Consider the following 11,598-nt stretch of genomic DNA (forward strand, 5'->3'; position numbering starts at 1 on the left):
AGTTAGCCCATATTTCTAGCTCAAATAGTTCAGTCAGGAGCCACTGTTCTCTCACCAAAGCTAATGAGAGCTATTTGTAACATGAGGCAGGCAAAAAAACCCCAAAACCACTACATGCATACTTGGTAGGACTTTATGGTGTCCTCTATCACCAGGTTAATATCACTATCTTTTGAACAATATCATGCATTTAATAATAAAGCCAGCGGGATAAGTACATGCATTTGCTGCTGGCATCATAAATTGTCTTGAGAGCTTTGCAAAACTGCTTTCAGTACAGGCACAGAGAAGAAATATGTTCAAATGGTCTGAGAATACGGGGCAGGTGTGGGTGGTCTGTGCTGAAACAAGACATCAGCAAAGAATGTGGGTTAATCTAAGAGTGTTCAGTGCATGGTTTAAACTTTGGCTTCATCTAGGTTCTAAGTGTGCTGCCCCTAAGAGTGCATTTTGTATTCACCAGATCTGAGATCCAGGAAGTTCCAGGAGCACCCACCACAGATTACTTTTCTTGGGATTTATGGCACATTTTGTAATACCTGAGTATGTACAAATGGGTTAAGCAGGGCAGAGGGCAGGGAGTGGGCACTCACATAGGCAGTGCTTGCTCCAAAAATGACATTGGTTCCAAAAAATCAAGAGGGTGCAGCCTGCATTCCCAGCTTGCTTGCTTAATTATTTGAAATATTTGTATGCTTGTCTTTCCCTCAATACATGGGAAGCCAAAGTGGGTAACAACACAATTAAAAACATGGAGCTGACCTGGATTGCCCATTAATTACCATTCACTGTTGCAAACTATCAAGAAAACACTCTGTGGCTGGGCCCACACCAGCATTTTTAAGCTAACACAGGGACAGATTAAAACAACACGCTGACAGATTAAAAAATCAAGTTCAAATATGCACATCTGCTGCCCGTCCGGCTCCCATACTCATCCTGTTGTCTGGAGTCTCGAAGGCAGCTCAAAAAGCTACCACTTCATAAGTGGTAACAAATTCTGCCACCGCACGCCATCCATCTTTCCCAGTACACAAGTGAGGTGGATTGGTAGTGTGAACCCGCCAGGCAGCCCCAAGCTGCTTCCAGCTTAAAAAAAAAAAAAAATCCACTGAGTGCATGAGCACATGACCACATATGTGAATGACCACTAAAATGAATTGGGGGGGGGGGGGGAAGAAACCCAAGCAATACTAAGGAGAGGGTGCGAAACAGCCATCTGACTGCGCCAAAGCACCCCTGCATGGGATACAGGCAACTTGCGCAGGAGCGTCAGACCAGGAAAAAGCCACTCCATTTTGAACTGGCCCAATTTGGGACGCCTCCCATGCACCCAAAGCTGCCCATCTGTACACAGCCTGTGTCTTTCTTTTTGTTTGTTTGAAGCCCTGGATTGGCCAAATCTGGTATCTACCAAGAATGTGAAAGTCAACCTTGCTTGCTCTACAGAGAAGGAATTTTTGCAATTTCTTCTCCAGCTTTTCCAGCCCCAGCACTGACTTTAGGAATCCTGGGCTACAAAATGTTCCCTCTGGATCTAGATTCAGGCATGGCCACCCACAGCCTCAGCACAGTCCCAAGAGTGGATTGCAGTTCCAGAAAAGAAATAATAGGGAAATGTGACACTATCGGCCTCTGTCATCCCTGGTAGAAATGTATGCAGTCACGTCCTGCCTGTCAGACAGCTGAGACAAAGAAGAAGGGAGGACACTTGTGATTTGTTATATTTTGTCAACTAAATGCAACTTATTACTTTCCCTTTAATGGCATAAATTCAGATTTCACAACCTACAAAACTGACTTTAAGTGGGGAGAGGGAGTGGATCTGACCCCAGCTGGTTGCTACGTGCACATTCTCATCTAACTGTTATCAGTAACTCCCGTTTGCAGGTTTCATGAGCAAATATACCCTGAGGTATGTGCAGAGCATAAGGTAAACTGAAAGCAGGCAACTAATGTCCTCATCCATTGAATGAGCTTAGTTCTGGGACCTTCAAACCGGCCTTTGTTCCCTGCCAGGATGAGATATTAGTAACTGCTTGGCATGTCTTTTTCTCCCCTTGAACCTCATGACTCCTTCCCTCTCTTCCTCTCTTATTGTTCATCGCAGCAGTTTATTTCTTTTGACAGGGAGCCTATCACTGGGCTCTAATTTATATTTTGCCTTCCACTAGCAGAACATGTTTCCTCTTTATAGCTCCTGGTGATGCTTTAATTTACCTGTCTCTGTCCAAGCAGCAGCTGCCTATCCCTCACAAATAGCACACATAAGAACATAAGAGAAGCCATGTTGGATCAGGCCAACGGCCCATCAAGTCGAACACTCTGTGTCACACAGTGGCAAAAAAATTTATATACACACATACACTGTGGCTAATAGCCACTGATGGACCTGTGCTCCATATTTTTATCTAAACCCTTCTTGAATGTGGCTATACTTGTGGCCGCCACCACCTCCTGTGGCAGTGAATTCCACATGTTAATCACCCTTTGGGTGAAGAAGTACTTCCTTTTATCCGTTTTAACCTGTCTGCTCAGCAATTTCATCGAATGCCCACGAGTTCTTGTATTGTGAGAAAGGGAGAAAAGTACTTCTTTCTCTACTTTCTCCATCCCATGCATTATCTTGTAAACCTCTATCATGTCACCCCGCAGTCGACGTTTCTCCAAGCTAAAGAGTCCCAAGCGTTTCAACCTTTCTTCATAGGAAAAGTGCTCCAGCCCTTTAATCATTCTAATTGCCCTTCTCTGGACTTTCTCCAATGCTATAATATCCTTTTTGAGGTGTGGCGACCAGAACTGCACACAGTACTCCAAATGAGACCGCACCATCGATTTATACAGGGGCATTATGATACTGGCTGATTTGTTTTCAATTCCCTTCCTAATAATTCCCAGCATGGTGTTGGCCTTTTTTATTGCAAACGCACACTGTCTTGACATTTTCAGTGAGTTATCTACCACGACCCCAAGATCTCTCTCTTGGTCAGTCTCTGCCAATTCACACCCCATCAACTTGTATTTGTAGCTGGGATTCTTGGCCCCAATGTGCATTACTTTGCACTTGGCCACATTGAACCGCATCTGCCACGTTGACACCCACTCACCCAGCCTCAACAGATCCCTTTGGAGTTCCTCACAATCCTCTCTGGTTCTCACCACCCTGAACAATTTAGTGTCATCCACAAACTTGGCCACTTCAATGCTCACTCCCAACTCTAAATCATTTATGAACAAGTTAAAGAGCATGGGACCCAGTACCGAGCCCTGCGGCACCCCACTGCTTACCGTCCTCCACTGTGAAGACTGCCCATTTATACTCACTCTCTGTTTCCTATTACTCAGCCAGTAATAGGAAGATGCCTTGCAAAGGGTAACCCCTGAGGATCCATTTCTTCCTCTGCAGTCATCTAGCTCATTCCCACATGGCACAAATTATGAGCTTTGTTTCCATACAAATGTTGGCATTGCTTCATTAAGACTATTCTATTGTATCAATAATGATGCTTCATACAACGATCACAGGTGACCATTGATCAAGTGGAAACATTTAATGGTTTGTATCTGGAAACCTGAAGAGTCCCATGGCACAGAGTGGTAAAGCTGCAGTACTGCAGTCTGAACTCTCTGCTCACAACCTGAGTTCAATCCCAGCAGAAGCTGCTTCAGGTAGCCGGCTCAAGGTTGACTACAACTGATAGACAACTGATAGACTCCTACAACTGATAGACAACTTAAAAACTAATAAGTCACCGGGTCCGGATGGCATACATCCGAGAGTTCTGAAAGAACTCAAAGTTGAACTTGTGGATCTTCTAACAAAAATCTGTAATCTTTCATTGAAATCTGCCTTCGTTCCTGAGGACTGGAAGGTAGCAAATGTCACCCCCATCTTTAAAAAGGGTTCCAGAGGAGATCCGGGAAATTACAGGCCAGTCAGTCTGACTTCAATACCGGGAAAGTTGGTAGAAACCATTATCAAGGACAGAATGAGTAGGCACATTGATGAACACGGGTTATTGAGGAAGACTCAGCATGGGTTCTGTAAGGGAAGATCTTGCCTCACTAACCTGTTACATTTCTTTGAGGGGGTGAACAAACATGTGGACAAAGGAGACCCGATAGATGTTGTTTACCTTGACTTCCAGAAAACTTTTGATAAAGTTCCTCATCAAAAGCTCCTTAGGAAGCTTGAGAGTCATGGAGTAAAAGGACAGGTCCTCTTGTGGATCAAAAACTGGCTGAGTAATAGGAAGCACAGAGTGAGTATAAATGGGCAGTCTTCACAGTGAAGGACGGTAAGCAGTGGGGTGCCGCAGGGCTCGGTGCTGGGTCCCATGCTCTTTAACTTGTTCATAAATGATTTAGAGTTGGGAGTGAGCAGTGAAGTGGCCAAGTTTGCGGATGACACTAAATTGTTCAGGGTGGTGAGAACCAGAGAGGATTGTGAGGAGCTCCAAAGGGATCTGTTGAGGCTGGGTGAGTGGGCGTCAACGTGGCAGATGTGGTTCAATGTGGCCAAGTGCAAAGTAATGCACATTGGGGCCAAGAATCCCAGCTACAAATACAAGTTGATGGGGTGTGAACTGGCAGAGACTGACCAAGAGAGAGATCTTGGGGTCATGGTAGATAACTCACTGAAAATGTCAAGACAGTGTGCATTTGCAATAAAAAAGGCCAACGCCATGCTGGGAATTATTAGGAAGGGAATTGAAAACAAATCAGCCAGTATCATAATGCCCCTGTATAAATCGATGGTGCGGTCTCATTTGGAGTACTGTGTGCAGTTCTGGTCGCTGCACCTCAAAAAGGATATTATAGCATTGGAGAAAGTCCAGAGAAGGGCAACTAGAATGATTAAAGGGCTGGAGCACTTTTCCTATGAAGAAAGGTTGAAACGCTTGGGACTCTTTAGCTTGGAGAAACGTCGACTGCGGGGTGACATGATAGAGGTTTACAAGATAATGCATGGGATGGAGAAAGTAGAGAAAGAAGTACTTTTCTCCCTTTCTCACAATACAAGAACTCGTGGGCATTCGATGAAATTGCTGAGCAGACAGGTTAAAACGGATAAAAGGAAGTACTTCTTCACCCAAAGGGTGATTAACATGTGGAATTCACTGCCACAGGAGGTGGTGGCGGCCACAAGCATAGCCGCCTTCAAGAGGGGTTTAGATAAAAATATGGAGCAGAGGTCCATCAGTGGCTATTAGCCATAGTGTGTGTGTATATATAAAAATTTTTGCCACTGTGTGACACAGAGTGTTGGACTGGATGGGCCATTGGCCTGATCCAACATGGCTTCTCTTATGTTCTTATGACTCAGCCTTCCATCCTTCCGATGTCAGTAAAATGAGTACCCAGCTTGCTGGGGGGAAAGTGTAGATGACTGAGAAAGGCAATGGCAAACCACCCCTTAAAAAGTCTGCCTTGAAAACGCTGTGAAAGCAACATCACCCCAGAGTCGGAAACGACTGGTGCTTGCACAGGGGACTATCTTTACCTTTTTTTTATCTGGAAACCTGGAAATGGGTGCCCCTCTTCTCCAGTTCAGAATATGAAAGCTCCCCTATACCAAGTCAGACTATTGGCCCATCTAGCTCAGTTCTGAGTCCACAAATTCTCAGCAGCTTTCCAGTTCCTCAGTCAGAGAAAGAACTTCCCCAACATGAGCTATTAAACTGGAGGTTTGAACCCTATCCCCTTTGCAAGCAGTGCATGTCCTCTGCCACTAAGCCACAGCTTTTCTAGCCATGCAGAGAGTGGAACCCACTTCCCCGTGGTTTCCAGGTGCAGGCTGAGAGGTTACAATGAACAGCAGCAAAGCAAGCTAAGCAGTCCCTGCTGAAACACCCAGTAATGTCAACAATGAGCATCAGCTCACTTCTTACCTCTACCTGCAAAGTGGTGGTTCAGGAGAAGGCACTGATCACTGCTGCTGATGAGGGGTCCCTACCCCATTTCCATGTGATCACGAGATGGTCTGCATGAAGAGGAAGTCCCTGTGCACAAGCCCTCTCCTCTTGACCAGTGATGCTGCTTTTGAAAGGTTGCTGATCACAGGGAGGGGGTGCATATGCAGGTACAACCTCTTTGCAGAAATTGTATAGAGGCAGGGGGAAGGCCCATATGCTCACACCCACTCTCTCCCTACATGGAGTGTGAAGATGCCCGTGGGATAGCTGCTTTTGGAAAAGACTTCTGTTTATGATTCTATGAAAACTAATCTAGGCTTTACAAGATTGGACTATCTCACCTCTTACATTAGTTTGCAGTTTAAACACCCCTGTTGAGTTGCTCCTCTCAGCCTTTTAAAAGATCAAGGGAAGCCACTACATAATTAACACATGGCAATATACTTATGTCCCAGGTAATGGAGTGGAGAAATAACAAATATCCCAAACTCACTAGATCTGCTGTATTGCTTTTCTGGACAACACCCTTTTCCAGCAGGTATAGCTATTTATTTCTTAGCTTCTTATTAATGCTAACCACATCAAACTATATTGCCATGTACTGGAAAGTGTTGGACTAGCCTGCTGCCAGGAGACAGTTCTGTTTCCATATCACAGGAGACAAGAGCACTGGAGAGTGGGAGAGGACAGCTTCTGAAGGAAAAGTAGATGGGAAAAAGCAAACAGTTGTTTGTGAGAGCAAGGCTTTGAATATGGCCTGCATAGACACAAGAAGGATTTGGAATGCTCCTTGCAATAGCAAGGATTTGGAATGCTCTCTTATGAAGGTTACTGTCTATCAATGTGCCATCAAGTCATGATCAACTTATGGTGACCCCAACAAGGGGCTTTCAATGCAAATGAGAAACAGAAGGGGTTCACCATTGCCTTCCTCTGCAGAGTCTTCCCTGATGGTGCCCTATCCAAGTACCAATCCTGCTTAGCTTCTGAGACCTGACAAGATCAGGTGATATACCAGGCCACCTTCCCTTTCCTGAAGGCTTCCTTAGCTTAAAAAATATAGCAAGAACTAGAGTTTTCCAACAGTTTGTAGAGATAGGCAGAGAATGGCAGAGAATTGGGAAAGTTCTGGTTTCATCAGCCAAAAGTGTTTCAGGCACATATCCAACTTCATACAACATCTGATGGTAAACTGTTGAAGTATGAACCTGACTTAAACTGTCCTACTATCAGCTCTCTTGCTGGTACTGCTTCTTCTGACTGGCAGAAGAAGGTCTTACTCCATTTCCTGCATAATGTATATTCACTCAAGAAGCATGGGATAGAACCTGAGGAACCTCATGCAAGGCACTCTCACTGCCAGCCCCTCAGAGATTGCTGTTAAAGCTAGCAAGCTGAGTTGGCAGAACTAGGCTGTCTCTCTGACAAAAAGATGTGAGCTATTAAACAATCTGTCTAAGCGTCATACTAGATGGGATGAAAGGACCATTTGTATTAATTCATTTAGAAGAACAGAGTAGGGCTTTATACTGTGTTTTTCTCCACCTTAAGGAGTCTCAAAGCAGCTTACAATTGCCTTCACTTTCTCTCCCCTGCAAGAGGCACTTTGTGAGGTAGGCGAGGCAAGTCCTAGAGCATCCCTGGTGCGATGATGTCACTTCCGAGTCATGTCATCATGCCATATGTGCAAAGTATGTGTAAGAAAAGAGTCCCCTGCCGCAGCGGTGGAGGGACTTGCCAACCCTACATGGGACCAGGAAGGTGGGCGTGGCAATACAGTTGGGACATGCATTACAGTTATGACCCCCATAACTGAAGTGAATGGTGACTGAAGCTTGTGTGTTGAAAAATATGTGGAGTGTTTTGGTACAGGAGAGAACAAGAAGTAGCAACGTTGTGGGAGTGACCTGAAGTAAGTCTTCTCAGAAGTCAGTCCAATGTCAATCAATGAGACCTACCCCCTGTGAAGTGTCCTTGGGATTGTAGCCTGCTTCTCATTTTGTCAGTGCTAATAACTTCTGTAGACTTTCTTAATAATTAATTATTAGGGTTAAGAAAATATTATTCTTGCCTTGCTTTCCAACTAAAATTTATCAATCCAGTCAACTCTAGTTTTAAAAGGGTTACTTTGTATTTTTGTGTATTAAAAATTCAAAATATCTTTGAACAGTAACTGCCAGTATCTGAATAAATAAGATCAGACTGACAATGCACACTAATTTTTTAATTTACATACACTGAGAGATTCTTTTGTGGAAATTTTGTCTTGATTTTGTCAAAACTAACTCTTGGAATGAAGTTCTGAATACTTGAAAAAAAAATTAAATTGATAGCAGCTTTATCTATGTTTAGGAATAACCTGATAGCCTGAATTGTTTAAAAGGTTTCTTCAAAATTTTGCATCTATTTCAAATTACAATTGTCAAAGTATATTATAAGTAATTATATTTTATTTTAGACAGTTAACTGCATCATTTCATAGCATGTTTGCAGTTAATTCATTTAGACCTTTTGAATGGAACTTTTCTCCTTCAGCCTAAAAGATTGGAAAGGAGATCTGAACTAGAGTTGCCAGGGCAAGCCTATGGTTTTACCATAGAGTGTCCAGTGATTCCTAGAGCTACCCATTGTCACATCGGGTTGTACCTTGGTACAACCCTGAAGTGATTACCAGCACAGAGACCAACCACTGGAACTTTGATGAACTGCCAAAGATTTGCAGTAAGGTTTGTTTCTTACTAAAGGGATCCCAGAATGAATGATAACAGTAACCAAATTTAACCATAATAAATTTCTGTAATGACATTTGACTTGTTTCTGTTTTGATTTATAATGTTTAACTTATCCTTAATATATAATGTAAAAGAATTCATTTTGAGATTTTTACAAGGTTATGGTGATATTCTTCTAAAAAACCCCTAATGTATGCAATAGTCAAATGTAGGTTTGCTCACAACCTTAATGCTAGTAGCTCCTTTGGTTCACAAAGTTGAATTTTTGCTCACAACACTCCACAGCTTAGAGGGGACATTGCCCCTGTCCCTCTGGAGCTCATTTTCAGGAAGATCTGTGTGGTGCATTAAGATGGAGATGACAGGAACATTCTGTTCCACTAACCAAAATGCCTTGCTTGAGTGGAAAACTTAGTCCTGGGGCACTTTTCAATCATGCTTCAAACCTGGCTTTGGGACCTAGACAGCACTGGTTGCTTTGGTTGACAATCTCCATTTACATCTGGATAAAAGCATACCAGCCCTATTGAACCTTCTGGATCTATCAATGGCCTTTGATACAGTTGACCATTCAGTACTGTTCAACTCACATTGCCTTCCTGGGGCTAAGGGGAACTGCCCTTAGTTGGTTTTCCTTGTTCCTCCAGAGTTGCTCTCAGAGGGTTGCTATCAGGAACGAGAGGTCTTCCTGATGACACCTAAACTGTGGGGTTCCACAGGGTTCTATCCTCTCTCTGATGTTATTTAACATATATATGCAACCTCTTACCGAGATCATCAGGAGGTGTGGAGTTGGGTGCCATCAATAGGCTGATGACACTCAGCTCTTCCTCCTGCTGGATAAGCAATAGTGGCATGGTCAGCATTCTTTCACCTACACCAGCTGTCTCCTTAGTTATCTGGGTCAGACCTTGCCATGTTGATCCATGCAATGGTTACATCCAGACTGGAGTACTGCAGTTCACTTCATGTAGATGTACCCTTGAAAATACTTCAGAAACTGCAGGTGGTCCAGAATGCTCCAGCCAGGTTGCCGACTGGAATATCATAGTCAGTTAATATTACTTCAATCCTGTGGCAGCTGCACTGGCTACCCATTAGTCTCCAGATCCAATTCAAAGTGTTGATGTAAACTTTTAAAGCCCTTAATGGTATGGGAGCCTCATACCTACAGGATCACCTCTCCCATTACAAGCCCCCGCACTCTCTTTGGTCATCATCTTGGGGCCTTTTTTCCTAGGATGTCTCAGTTAGCTGTCAACAAGAAAAAAAGCTTCTCAGTTGTGGCCCTACTTTCTGGAATGTACACCCATGCCCTGCCAGACTTGTTTAGTTCCTGCAAAGCTGAATTATTTAGGTTGGCCTTTAGAAAGTAACCACAAGCTTGGGCTGTTTTAACAGTGGTACGATTTTAATATTTTAATATTTTAACATTAATGTTTTATATTTATTATTTGTTTTATTTATTTTTTTACCTTATTGGTTTTAATGTTGAAAGTTGCCACAAGACCCTTTGGATGAGTGGCAACTAATAAATAAATGAATGAATGAATAATCTGGATCCAACCCTCAGAGGGCCACAAGGTAAGGCAGGGTTTCACTTATATTTCCCGCATGCTCAGTTCTATATTCAAACTGAACAAAGACATACACCCACACTTTATATATGAACTAAAGTTGCCAACAGGCCTGGAGAAAAATGTTCTGTCACATTTCATGTGTGAAAATGAATAGCCAAAGCTTTTCATGGCGTGGAAGTAAATATCACCTGGTAAATAATCTCCCATGAAGCATCTATTGAAGGGACTTTTTTTTTCTTCAGACAACTGGCAACCTAATGTGAACTTATACTTGAAGAACCACCTATCCATGCATATTCCCATGCAGCAGCTTCATTCTTTCCAGTCAGGTCTATGGCCAGTACTCCACACCACCCTTCCTTATTTATGGCATGTTTGGCAAGCCTGAGCTCAGGCAGGGCTGGCCCTAAGGTGGGAAGGGAGGAGTGAGCAAAGCCTTGTCACATCCTGCACTCTCATAAGAGAACACTTTAAGGAGATGCCTGCATCAAAGCGGGTAAGGGGAGGCTGGTGCCACTCCTCTCAGCATGCTGCCCCCCCCCGCAAATTAGGCATTTGTCTGGGGTACTGGGAGGGCGGAGCCCAATTCGGTGCTCCCCCTCCCAGCACCCTAGGCAAATGCTTAATTTGCCTAGTGGGCAAGCCGGCCCTAGGCTCAGGCTTTCTCAGTGACTGCCCCATACCCATAGAACAGCCTCTGGAAGAGCTCAGGGGGATTTATATGCTTTTGGCTTTTAACTATAACATTATTTATGTAAATTTAGTGGTGTAATTGTATCTTATATATTACAGAATCCCCTTATAAAGTCTGTTGGCAAAATGCGAATTTTGGGGGGAATTTTAACTGAGTAATAATAATTATATTATTATATGATTATTATATATAACCTGATTTTTCACCATTGAGTTTGGGGGACAGCCTGATGCTGGACAAAGAGGGAATACCCTTATTTTGGGGAAATAAAGTGTTTTTAATTTGATAGATAGATAGATAGATAGATAGATAGATAGATAGATAGATAGATAGATAGATAGATAGACAGACAGACAGACAGACAGACAGACAGACAGATGATAGATAGATAGATAGATAGATAGATAGATAGATAGATAGATAGATAGATAGATAGATACTGTTTAAATGTTTATTGTTCAATCAAATTGTTTTGTTTTATTTTTATACTGTTGTTACATACCTTGGGTTTCTGAGATGCTCAGAAGAAAGGTGGATATTTAAATAAATAAAATAAATAGGTGTACTCATGACTAAAAGGTTTATGGATCTTTCCATCATGTGCAGTTTATGTTGTTTAGTCTAAACTGATTTCTCCAACTAATTTATTTATTTAAAGAAACCTGGAAATCAATTCA

This window comes from Heteronotia binoei, chromosome 1 (assembly GCF_032191835.1).
Source record: "Heteronotia binoei isolate CCM8104 ecotype False Entrance Well chromosome 1, APGP_CSIRO_Hbin_v1, whole genome shotgun sequence".
Taxonomy (NCBI): Eukaryota; Metazoa; Chordata; class Lepidosauria; order Squamata; family Gekkonidae; genus Heteronotia; species Heteronotia binoei.